At 39.1% G+C, this 13,822-nt stretch overlaps 1 non-coding gene across 1 annotated transcript; it reads left to right on the top strand.

Annotated features, from left to right (window-relative positions):
• Positions 1-1,499: 1,499 nt before the first annotated feature.
• On the top strand, positions 1,500-1,606 carry LOC120269526. Its single transcript, XR_005539177.1, has one exon. It is a non-coding gene; the product is annotated as a small nucleolar RNA R71 (small nucleolar RNA).
• Positions 1,607-13,822: the final 12,216 nt, after the last annotated feature.

The following is a 13,822-nucleotide window of genomic DNA, read 5'->3' as shown; positions in this document are numbered from 1 at the left end:
CACCAACCCTCAATGTCAACTCTCCACCTTCTATGTCGATAAGTGCCTTGGAAGTGCGCAAGAATGGCCTCCCAAGTATGAAAGGAACATCTACATCCTCGCTGACATCTAACACTACAAAGTCCACAGGAAATATGTACTTGTCAACCTTCACAAGTACGTCTTCAATAATGCCCTCAGATGTCTAACCATTCAGTCTGCTAATTGAAGTGTCATCCAAGTGGGCCTAGGCTCTCCCAAGCCTAGCTTCTGAAAGAACGAGTACATCATCATGTTGATACTAGTCCCTGAATCTGCCAATACCATCTCTTCACCCATATTACCAATGTTGCACGGAATACCAAAGCTTCTGGGGTCTTTCTTCTTGTTCTGCACATTCTATTGCAACACCACCAAACAAGAGGCATCTAAGATCACAGATGCACTCTCCTCCAACTTCCTATTGTTGGTCAAAAGATCCTTCAAAAACTTTTCATATAGAAGCATTTGGGACAACGCCTCCATAAAAGGAATGTTGATGTGCAATTGATTAAATAGACCCAAGAACTTCTTGTATTATTCATCATTTTGGTTGTTCTTCAACCTTGAAGGATAAGGGATTCTTGGCCTGTAAAGTAGGATTGCCACCTCTTTCTCCTTGTTAGCTCTCTCCTTAACCTCCACAACCTCGGGTGCTTCAATATTGGTCTTATCATTTGGAAGCCTACCCTCAACCTTATGACCACTTCTCAAAGTGATCGCCTTCACATGTTCTCTCGGATTAGTTACGGTGTTACTAGACAAGCTCCCTTGAGGCCTCTCCAATAATTACTTTGCAATTTGGCCCACTTGATTTTCTAGATTGTCTAATGAAGTAGTGTGGTCGCGAAGTGTAGTTTCGACCAACTGAAACCTTGTATATGATAAATAGATGAATCTCATCAAAGCTTTATCTAAATCAGTCATCCGGGTTTGCAAGCCTGAAACTCGATTTTCTATGTTCGGGGTTTGTTGTTGTTGTTGGAAACCCGGTGGTGTTGTGGCTTTTTTGTTGCCCTTGGTTATTCTAAGAAAAGTTTGGGTGGTTCCTCCAACCCGGATTATAGGTATTGCTATATGGATTTCCTTGGCCTCTCATCACATTACCTACAAAGTCAACTTGTTCCACAGAAGATGTATTACCAATAGCTATCGGGCAATTGGATGGAGCATGGCCACCTCCACATCCGTTATAATTCATCACGGCCGCCAATCTAGGAGAAGTTATAGTGTCAAACTTCTTGCTCAATGACTCCACATGGGCCGCCAATGATGTAACCGCATCAATCTCATGGAGACCGGCCACTTTCTTCTTCTCTCTTGTATTCTATTGGTAGCAATTTAAACCTATTTCTTCAATTAATTGTCATGCTTCTCTGGGGGTCTTGGTACCTAAGGTACCTCCTACTACTGTATCAAGTACTTGTCTTGTGCTAGGGTTCAACCAGTTATAAAAAGTCTGAATAATCATCCACTCGAGGAACCCATGTTGAGGACATTTCCGCGGGAGCTCCTTGAACCTCTCCCATGTCTCAAATAGAGACTCCAATTCCATTTGCACGAAGGAGGATATTTCATTCCTAAGCTTTGTAGATTTTCTGGGAGGGAAATATCGGACAAGAAAAGCTTCGACCATCTCCTCCCATGTAGTAATCTATGCTCTAGGTAATGAATGTAGCCATTGCTTTGCTCTCCCCTTCAAAGAAAATGGGAAGGCTCTTAGCTTGATGGTATCATCCGTAGCACCATTGATCTTGAGCATGTCACACACTTCCAAGAAATTCTCTATGTTACTGTTTGGATTCTCATCGGCCAGACCATTAAACTATGCAGACTGCTGTAACATGTGGATAAATGCTGGCTTTAGCTTAAAATTCTGAGCCGTAATCGGTGGATGTACAATACTAGACTGTGTGCCCAAAAATGAGGGTCTGGCATAATCTGAGAGTGTCCTCTACTGCTCATTATGTTCTGCCATATTATCTGATCCTTCACTCTCTATCTCAGCTTGATTAGTCTGTTCTTGCATAGGTTCTTTCCTCCTTCTATGAATTCTTTGATCAATGTATGGATTTTCTTCAACCAATGTCGAACGGTTTCCTCAGGTCATAACCTAGAGCTACAACCAGAGAAGGAAAAACAAATCAGAACGATGGAAGAATAAGAAGATATGAAATAGAATAAGTGATGAATAGCTAAAATAGCAAAGTGCAAAGTGCTTCTAAAACTCCTATTCCCCTGTAACGGCGCTAAAACCTTGACAAACCCCTTGCGTGTGACCAGCAAGTGCATGGGTTTATCAAAGTAATAATACCCTGGTGAGTGGGTTGGTGAATCCACAGGGAATAATAATTAGAATGGGAGGCACAATAAAATGATAGGAAACGCAATCAATAGAAAGTGGGGAACCCGGACATTGCTCCCCCTAGGACAATTACTTCAAGTGTAAGAACAACTGTTAAGCTCCTGACTGATGCTTAATGAGTCATGGAAATCATAAAATACATGAACCCAAACCTAAGGTCAACCATAACTAACTCTATACTACGCCCCGGTGGAGAAAATCACTCAGTCTCAACACCTCACACTATCTACAGTTGCAAGAAGCTCGAGGGATTCCAACTAATAAACCCTATTCCCTAATATAGGTATAACCCTTTGGTGTAGGCGAAAGATCCCTAGTCACAATTAAGCCTAGGACTAAGGATTACTTCAATGTTTTACTCTGTTGCTCGCTCAACTAAGCCCCAATGGATTTCATCGCTTAGCACTTCACTCTATTGTGATAGCAAAGTACACTTGGAACATGGAGGTAGGAATGAGGTAGGATAAATCACACTGAAGGGGAAAGTAGACATTCTGTTACCTCTCGACTCACCCTCTTGACCTTCTCTAATCTTGATTTGTCTAACCCTCATGGTGTGTCACTCACTCACAAGGATTACCAACATAGACTCTCAACCCTTGTGTCACTCTAAGGGAGAAATCATTCAACAAGCATTCAAGATTAGAACTAAATTAAAGACATCAATCAAAGAATCATAATAAAAGGTCAATGAAACAATAACATCCTAGGGTTTACAAGTCCAAGTACTCTCTAAGGTTTTAGCTCTCCATAGAGCAAGATACAATCAATAATGAAACCGAAAGTAAAAACATGCAATCCATAAGTAAAAGCCCCTCGGTATTCATATCGATGGTCTTGTGGAGTAGCATCATCCTCTTCAAAGGTTCCCTTGTCAAGCCTAGGGTACACCTCGCCGGATTGGTGCCTCAACAAAAGCTCTCCTAATAACTCTCTTCCAAAGGAACGCACTTTTGGAGGCCGTAGAGCCACTCAAAAACCTTTCCAAAGCCTCTCTAAACACTGGCCGCAAGCCTCTCCAAAGTTTAGGAAAAATTGGAGAAAAGATGTTGCTACAGTGGGTACTTGTTTTTTCAGCTGCCTGTGAACAATAACTACTACACTGATTTGCTACAGTACCTACTACTATACTCTGCCAAAAACACTCCCGAATCCACACTTTTCATTGAGGTAACATAAACGGGCACACGTCTGTGCCGTAGATAGCATCGCTTCTTCAATAAAGTATAACATTGACGAAGATCTTCTATCATTACACAAGTCGGAATACTCAAAAGTGAGTGCTTTTGTGCCCCTCCAAACCATGTAATTGCTTGAGCGCATAGAGGTTGGCACACATTCACGTATCTTCGAGCACAACTTGTGTCTTCACATTTGTTCACTCCAAGATTCCATCAACAAAGAGCAATCACAATCTACTTTGGCTTTCTTCCTCTATATTTTGCTCCATAACCCTATATGCACACAAGTAACACAAATACACATATATTATTGCTAAAATCTGATAAAGTAATGCTCATCGTAAGAAAAGAATACTTCGCATTACTAACACACAAGCACTTATCACCTATATTTTCGGGAGAGCACGGCTAAGGGTTTGGAGAGTTTTTTTACTGGGATTTTGGAGCATTTCAACAGCATTAGACATGGATTTCCTTCGAAAGAAAGTTATAGGTAGAGCTTTCCACAGCATTGATCCAGCGAGATGTGCCCTAGGCTCAACGGAGGAGTCTTCGGAGAAGAAGAAGTGGCTCTTGAAGACCATCACCAAGGATGACAACGGGGTTATCTTTATAGAGTGTTTGTATTTACTTTTGACTTTATCTTTGATTTTGTATTGCTCCATGGAGAGCTAAACCCCTAGTGAGGACTTGGACTTGTAAACCCTAGGATGATTTTGTTTCATTAACTTTTTTTATATTTTCTTTAATTTGATGTTTTGATTGAGTTTCAATCTTGTGTGCTTATTGGTTTGATTTCCCTTTAGCATGACACTAAGTTGAGAATCCATCTAGTCATCCTTTTGATGAGCGACCATCTCCATAAGGGTTAGACTTAGCAAGATTGAAGAGGGTTTAGAGGGTGAGTCGAGAGGTAGCAGAACGTCCCTTTCCCCTCCAACATGATTTATCCTATCTCCACATTCCAAGAGTTCTTTGCAATTATGATAGAGTGAAATTCTAAGAGATCTTCTCCACTGGGGCTTAGTTGTGCGAGCAACAGAGTGAAGTGTTGAGAAATCTTTAGTATTGGGGCTTAAATTGTGATTAGGGATCTTTCGCCTAGACCAAAGGGTTTGATCTAAATAAGGGAATAGGGTTTATCATTTAGAGTCCTTAGAACCTCAAGCAATCCCACAAAATATGAGGTGTTGAGAGTATCCTTTTTCACCCGGCATAGTATAGAGGGCTAAGCACGGTTGACCTTAGGTTTGGGACCGTGTGTCTTTGGATTTCCACAACTCATTAAATGTTAGTTGGGGAAGCATAATATTAGTCTTGCACTTGAAACAATAATCTAGGGTGAGCATTATCTGAGTACCCCACTTTACCATTGATGACCTCCTCCGATTAATAAAATATTGGGATTGATTCTAGGATTGATTGATTGGGATTGATTGTATCGATTGAATTGTGATTGATTGACCATTGTAATTAGCATAATTATGGGTATTTAGATTACAAACGTGTATAGTATATATCCCTCTTGTAAATTCTTACAGTAGAACAGAAAATCAATATACCCTTTTGTCTATTGTCTTTATCTCAATTTATCTTATTCTTCTTTTTCTCATATAAATATTTTATAATCAAGATAGGAATAGAAACATTTGGGAGAAATCCATAACTCTATAGCACCTAGAGGGGGGCATGGGCTGGTTAACCGGGCCACCAGGCTTGACCTGGCGGGTCTTGGTCGGCCTTTACCGGTAACCGGCCAGACCAATAATGGCAACCTGCGACAGGGTTGGCCTGGCCGACCCGGCTAGTTACGGATCACTGCTAGGGTGTCCCAGACCCTGCCCGTGGCACCCTCAAAACCGGTGGACCAGGCCGGAACCCGCCGGTTCATGGGTCGGCCCGCCAGGTTTTTATTTATTTATTTACTTATTTATTTAAACAAATTATAAAATGTAATTTAAAACAATCAAATATTAGAAAAATCACAAACTACCTTTGAGTTAGTTACCATTGTTTTTATAGGCAATTGATATGGTCTTTTTCTTATCTTACCGATGTGGGACTAAAGGTAAGTAGTATAAAATTTATTTATTGTTTATATCTTTTTATTAAAGAATTGATATCAATTAAAAATACATTGATGGATTGGTTAGAGTGATGTGGTTATAAGTGTGTTGGTATCATGATGTCAAATATTGTAGTTAAATTTTATTTTGGCCATAAACCAAATTGAATTTTTTAAATATTTAAAAATACTTGAGATAATTTCAAAGAAATTGAAATAATTAAAAACTTTTGTAGTTATATATTTATTTTATTAAGTACTTATTATATAATGTTTTTTAAACTAGATATTAGACTTTATTAGTCGATGGGGATTAAATTTAAATATATTGGAGAACCATTATTTTAATTAAACATAATCATTGGATGCGAGAGAAGTGAAGAAATTTTACTAAATGAAAATTTTATTTTTATATTATAAAATAGTTAAATGTTGAAATGATAAATCTAACAAATTTTAAAATATTAATGGTTCTATTATATTATCACAATTGTTACTATAATCTTATAATGGATATTTTTATCCTAATTTAGATGTTTTCATTAAAAAATATTGCAAATATGAAGATTAATAAAAATTTATAGTTAAAAATTTTGTTTTTATAAACTATGTTGTAGCAAAAAACTTTTTTTATTAATCTATTAAATTTTAATTTAATCATTTATTAATCAAGATTTCAGAGAGTATTATGATTTCAACTTAATAATATGTTTAAGATATTAGATATTATATTAAAAAAATACATAGAATTATTGTAAAAAAATTTATACTTTGCTTAACAGCCTTGTCATATAAACCAGAAAAGATTATGCTTTAAGATTTTAGAGATAACAATACAAAGATGATAAGATAATAACATGATGATTCCCAACACTTGTATACATATATATTATTTCTATTTATTGAACACCCATAAAACATAGAGCAATTGGTTAGTGATAAGTGCTTGAGTAGATGATAAGTGCTTATGTATTAGTAATACGAAGTATTCTTTTCTTACAATGAGCATTACTTTTCTAAGATTCTATTGCTAATACATGTGTATTTGTGTTCTTTTGTTCATGTAGGATTGTGGAGACAAATATACAAGAAAGAAGCTAAAGTAGATTGCGAGTGCACTTAGTTGATGAAATCTTGGAGTGAACAATCGTGAAGACACAAGTTGTGCTCAAAGACATGTGAGTGCGTGCCAACCCCCGTGGTGTTCAAGAAAATATGCAAATTGGAGGGGCACAAAGGCAGTCACATTCATGTGTTGCAACTTGTGCAAAGCTAGCAAGATTGTCGTCAAATGTGCTTTTATTTTAAGATGCAACGCAATCTACAGCGTAGACGTGCTGCCCGTTTATGTTCCCTCAATAAAAAGTTTGGATTCAGAAGTATTTTGGCAGAGTACTACAGCAGGTTACTATAGTAAATCACTATACCAATTTATTGTAGCAGTTACTGTTCATAGGCCGGAGAGAATTGATTTCCTGGAGATTCATACGGACGTGTGAAAATTCCACATGGTTGTGTTGATGCCCGATTTCAGCCCTATTTAAGTCACGATTTTAGCCCGATTTCAGAACCCCCTTTCCATCTTTTGGCTATCTTTTCTCGCACCTTTGGAGGCTCCAGCGGCTTTGGCTAGGTTTTTGGAGGGGTTTATGGCCTTCGACATCGCATTTCTTTCGGAAGAGAGTTATTGGGGGAGCTTTCATAAGCACCGATCGGGCGAGGTGTGCCCTAGGCTTAACGAGGGTACCTTTGGAGCAAACGTGGGCACTCCACAAGACCATCGATAAGAACACTAAGGGGGTTTTATTCATGGATTGCATATTTTTTACATTTGATTTCATTATTAATTGTATTTTGTTCCATGGACTACTAAACCCTAGTGGGTACTTGGACTTATGAACCCTAGGATGTTGTTATTTCTTTGACCTTTTATTATGCTTACTTTAATTGATGTTTTAATTGAGTTCCAATCTTGAATGCTTGTTGAGTTGATTTCCCCTTAGAGTGACACTAGGGTTGAGAATCCATTTTGGTAATCCTTGTGGATGAGTGACACAACATGGGGGTTAGACAATACTAGATTAGAGAGGGTTAAGAGGGTGAGTTGAGAGGTAGCGGAGCATCCCCTTTCCCTTCCGATGTGATTTATCCTACCTCCACATTCTAAAAGTTCTTTGCGGTCACAATAGAGTGAAGTGCTAAGAGACAAACTCCGCTAGGGCTTAGTTGCGCAAGCAACAGAGTGAAGCATTGAAGTAATCCTTAATATCTGGGGCTTAATTGTAACTAGGGGTCTTTCGCCTGGACCAAAGGGTTAGATCTATTTTAGGGAATAGGGTTTATCACTTGGAATCCTTAGAGACTAAATCAACCTAGCACAGTTTGAGTTGTTAAGACCGAGGAATTTCTCCACCGAGGTATAGTGTAGGGTTAGTCACAGTTGGCGTTAAGTTTTGGGACCATATGTTTAAGAATCTCCACGACTCATTAAGCATTAGTTAGGGAATATATTGATTTGTATTGCACTTGAAACAATAGTCCTAGGGTGAGCAATGTCCGGGTGACCCATTTATCGTCGATTGCCTCTCCTATCTTTTATTTGCGCCTCCTTTTTCTTTTCTTATTTCTATTTGCATTGATTCTTATTCACATCATTATCGATTCATCTTCATTCTAGTTACATAGCAATCTTTGTGTTTCTAATCACTATTCCTTGTGGATTTGACTACCCACTCACCGGGGTATTATTACTTTGACAAACCCATGCACTTGCGGTACACACGTGAGAGGCGCGGTTTTGGGCTATAAATAGGCCGGTTGCCCTATTCTTTGGAGACTTATTGCGGGACTTTTGAGAGGACTCTAAGGGCAAGGTGGATAGGGTTTTAGAGGAGGTCTTTAGTGATATTGGGGGCCGTTCTTCATCAACTTTGATCGAACTTCTCTCCATCATAGCATCAAGGGGGCCTTCAACACCCTAGCTTCGGAGGAGGATTTTTTAAGACGTTGAGCGACCCATTAAGGCCATCATCATGAATTCTAGGGGGTTTTTCTTTATGGTTTTCATTGCTATTCATTGTATTCATCAATGTTTTGTAACTTGCCCCATGGAAGGCTAAACCCTAGAAGGTATTTGGGCATGTGAACCCTAGGATCTATTCTTTTGTATTGATTTACTTAAAGTTTCTATTAAATTTGAGTTGATTTGAATTTTAATCTTGTATTCACATTGCTTGCATGTTTTATTAATCCTTGTGGTTGATTGTATATGCATGATTTGTTACTTTGATGAGAAAGGTATGCATTAGAGTTAGAACGCCAAGGTTAAAGAGGGTTGAGAGGATGAGTCATGAGATAGTGGAGTGTCCCCTTTCCTCTCCGATTAGTGTTTCCTATCTCCATATTCCCTAGACTTTTTGCAACCATATTTGGTGTGAGGCATGAGATTGAGAGATTTCTTCCCAGTGACCTTATAGGGAGTTAAGGATCCTTCACTGGGAAATACGGTTGGATCTGCTTTTGGGAATCGGTTTCACTCTTAGGTATCCCTAGAGGTTATTGTGGTCATATGGTGAGTGAGGTGTTGAGATTGAGTGATTTCTCCGCCGGGACCTTGTAGGGGACTAGTACTGGTGGCTTGGAGGCAAGGGCGGGTTGTTCTTGGATTACCTCAACTCATTAGACTCGGTTTAGAGGCATTTAGTGAATCTAGAGCTTGATGTTAGATCCTAGGGGAGCATTGCTTGGGTACCTTGACACAGCCCTTGCGTGTGTGTACCGCAAGTGTACGGGTTATCGAAGTAATAAAGTACCCTGGTGAGTGGGTAGTCGTATCCATAGAGAATAGTGATTAGAAACACATGAATTGCTATTTAACTATGATGAATATGATCCAAAAGTGATGTGAACTATATCAATGCAAATAGAAAAAAAAAGAAAGAATAAGAAGGAGATGCAATTAAATGATAGGAGAGGCAATCGATAGAAAGTGGGGCACTCGGATATTGCTCTCCCTAGGACTATTGTTTTAAGTGCAAGGCCAATCATTATATCTCCTAACTGATGTTTAATAAGTCAAGGAAATCCTAAAAATACTATTTCTAACCTAAGGTCAACCGTGACTAACCCTATACTATGCCTTGGTGGAAAGGAGTACCCTTGACACCTCACACTATTTGGGGTTGCAAGAAGCACTAGGGACTCCAAGTGATAAACCCTATTCCCTAATAAAGATCTAACCCTTTGTTCCAAGCGAAAGACCCCTAGTCACAATTAAGCCCCTACACTAAGGATTACTTCAACGCTTCACTTTGTTGCTTGTGCAACTAAGCCCCAGCGGAGTTCCTATCTTAGCACTTTACTCTATTGTGACCGCAAAGAACTCTTGAAACACGGAGGTAGGGTAAATCACACCGAAAGGAAAGGGGACGTTCCGCTACCTCTCCACTCACCCTCTCAACCTTCTCCTATCTTGCTTTGTCTAAGCCTCATGGTGTGTCACTCATCCACAAAGATTACCAAGATGGATTTTCAACCCTAGTGTCACTCTAAGGGAAAATCACTTCAACAAGCATTCAAGTTTGGAACTCAATTAAAATATCAATTAAAGAAAACATAATAAAAGGTTAATGAAACCAAGTCATCCAAGTACCCACTAGGGTTTTAGCTCTCCATTGAACAAAATACAATCAATAATGAAATCAAATGGTCTTGCAGAGTTGCCTCGTCTTCTCCAAGGGATCTCTCTCAAGTCTAGGGCACACCTCACCTAATCAATGCTACCGAAAACTCCCCCAATAACTATCTTCCAAAGGAATATGGTTTTGAAGGCCATAGAACTACTCCAAAAGCCTTGCCAAAGCCTCTCCAAAACCCTAGCTGCGAGCGCCTCCAATGTTGGGGAAAAGATGAGAAAAAGATTCTTTCAAAACGTCTTAAGTCACGGCTTCAATAGGGCTAGAATCGGGCATCTACATGGGCGTGTGGAATTTCCACACGCCCATGTGAATTTTCAGGAATTGAATTTCTGCGAGCTGTGAACTGTAACTGCTACCGTAATTTTGCCATAATGATTCGCTATAGTAACTACTATAGTACTTTTCCAAAATACTCCCGAATCCACACTTTCCATCGAGGCCACATGAATGGGCACACATTCATGCGGTAGATCGTATTGCGTTTTCAATAAAATCACATTAAAGAATGTGACTGCCTTTGTGCCCATCCAAACTCTATATTCGCTTGAGAACAATAGAGGTTGGCACACACTCACATGTCTTTGGGCACAAGTTGTGTCTTCACGGTTGTTCACTCAAAGATTTCATCAACAAAATGCATCCACGATCTACTTTGGGTTCCTTTCTTCCATACTTGTCTCCACAACCCTACATGCACAAAAGAAACATATATACGCAAGAATAAAAGATAAAATCTAAGAAAAGTAATGCTCAAAGTAAGAAAAGAATACTTTGTATTACTAATACACAAGCACTTATCAAACTCCCCAACACTTAAGCTTTTGCTTGTCCTCATGCAAAAACAAAACATTAAAGTATATAAGAAGGCAAACTGAAATTGCTCAGCCTTAGGTTCACCAAAAACATGCAAGGGAAGCATTCTACACGTAATCCAAAATTTCAACACCGAATAAGAAAAATCAATGTTGTAGCAAAAAACTCAAATCAAAAAGGACAACAACCCAAAATTGTGTAAGTGTGTGTCAACTCACTCAAATCAACCAAACATATACTCCTCAAAGATCTAAGTTAGAAAGACTTATTTATGTACAAAAAGAAAAGAGAAATTAGTAGCTTCACACATCCTCTAAGGTAGCCATTCCGAAGTGTCCGCTAAGGTGGCTTTCACACTTTCGACCGGGGTAGTAGCTTTCACTCATCCCATGAGATAGCTCTTTCTCTCATTAGGGCATAGCTAGTATCCGACTTATGAGAGTAGCTTCATACTTCATATGTCGTAGCTCTTTCCACCCCCAATACACAAAAAAAAAACATATCTACACTTTTTTTCAAAGAAACTAAAACAAGAAATAACTAAACTAGTCTCTTAAATGTCAAACTCGAGTTTCCACAACGTTTAATGAGTGAGTAGTGCAACAAGTGTCAATCGGACAAAAATTCCTAAAAATTCAAGTAAAAACTAGAGCATGAGAACATTCAATGTTAAAAATTCTCCTAAACTTAAGAATACAACCATTACAATTAAGGTGAACCACCATTGGCTACATGAGTACGAACAATGAAAGTATAAGTATAGAACATGTGTAATGCGAACTCCCTCGCACACTTAAGATGTATATTGTACGCATGCAAGCACAATAAAAAGTATAACAATCAAAATATGTGTGGAGACGGGCAATTGAAACAATACTCCCCTAAACTCCGAGTGGTATATTTGATGGAGATATATTCATTGAGAGTTGAGTTCCAATAGGATGTGGAGCACACACGGCCATGTGAATGTCACACTAACCATGTCCATGAATATTCCTCAAATTCTAAACTCACAAGACTATTTGCATGTATACACAAGGGGTTTCAGTGAAGCTCAGTCAAAAACAAAATAATCTCGAGTATATAAAGATAAGAAGAATGAAATACAACTCAAGACAACTGAGAATAAAAGATAGACTCAGAAGAAAGATAGACTCAAGTCCAAAATATAATGCTAAAATAAAATACAAAAACATAAATAATAACGAAATGTAAAGACGCATCAAGCATCGGTGTCATCTATTGGCTCTGCTGCTGCTACTGAGAAAGATACTGATGCTGGTATACTGACACACTCCTTGCGTGTGACCCACAAGTGCACGGGTTTATCGAATTAATAAATCCCAGGTGAGTAGGGTATATTATCCATAGGGAATAAGGAATAGAAACACCAAGATTGCTACCTAACTAAGTGGAGATGAAACAATGATGGTGTGGATAAAGATTGATGCAAACAAACTAAAGAAAATACGACAGAGAGGCACACACAATAAAGTGAGAGGAAAGGCAATCGAAAAAAGTGGGATACTCGGACATTGCTCCCCTAGGATTATTGCTTCAAGTGCAAAACCAACTATTATGCTTCCTAACTGATGCTTAATGAGTCATGGACATCCTTAAATACACGGTCCCAAACCTAAGGTCAACCGTGACTAACTCTACACTATGCCCCGGCGGAGAAATCAACCAATCTCAACACCTCACACTTTGTAAAGTTACAAGAAGCTCTATGAATTCTTAGTGATAAACCTTATTTCTATATGTAGATCTAACCCCTTTGGTCCAACGAAAGATCCCTAGCCACAATTAAGCCCCAGGTGTTAAAATCACTTCAACGCTTCACTCTGTTGCTTGCACAACTAAGCCCCAGCGGAGTTCATCCCTTAACCTTTCACTCTATTGTGACTGCAAAGAACTCTTGGAACATGGAGGTAGGATGAATCACACCGGAGGGAAAGGGGATGCTCTGCTACCTCTCGACTCACTCTCTCAACCCTCTCCAATCTTTTTTTGTCTAACCCTCATGGTGTGCCACTCACTCACAAGGATTACCAATGTAGATTCTTAACCCTAGTGTCACTCTAGGGGAGAAATCATTCAAGAAGCATTCAAGATTGGAACTCAATTAAAGACATCAATTTAGTAAAGCATAATAAAAGGTTAATGAAACAAACAAATCCTAGGGTTCACAAATCCAAGTACCCACTAGGGGTTTAGCTCTCCATGGAGCAAGATACAATCATTGATAGAATCGAAAGTAAAAAACATGCAATCCATTGTAAAACCCCTCGGTGTTTGTGCCGATGGTCTTGTGGAGTAGCCTTGTCCTCTCCAAAGGCCCCCTTGTAAAGCCTAGGGCACCCCTCGCCGGATAGGTGCTGACGAAAGCTCCCCCAATAATTATCTTCCAAGACAAAAGCCTAGGGAACACCTCACCGTAGAACCACTCAAAAGCCTTGCCAAAGCCTCTCTAAACCCTAGCCACCGACCTCTCAAAAGTTGGAGAAAAAATGGAAAAAGGATTAAAGATGGATCCCCAAATCGGTATAAGTTGCGGCTTTATAAAGGGCTGGTATCGGGCATCCACACTAGCGTATGAACTTTCCACACGCCCGTGTGGATTTCTGGAAATCTGATTTTCTGCATGCTATGAACAGTAGCTGCTACAGTAAATTACTGCATT

Source organism: Dioscorea cayenensis, chromosome 9 (genome assembly GCF_009730915.1).
Source record: "Dioscorea cayenensis subsp. rotundata cultivar TDr96_F1 chromosome 9, TDr96_F1_v2_PseudoChromosome.rev07_lg8_w22 25.fasta, whole genome shotgun sequence".
In the NCBI taxonomy this organism is placed as follows: Eukaryota; Viridiplantae; Streptophyta; class Magnoliopsida; order Dioscoreales; family Dioscoreaceae; genus Dioscorea; species Dioscorea cayenensis.
The sequence above is the reverse complement of the archived record's forward strand: the minus strand, read 5'-3'. Positions and strand labels throughout refer to the sequence as shown.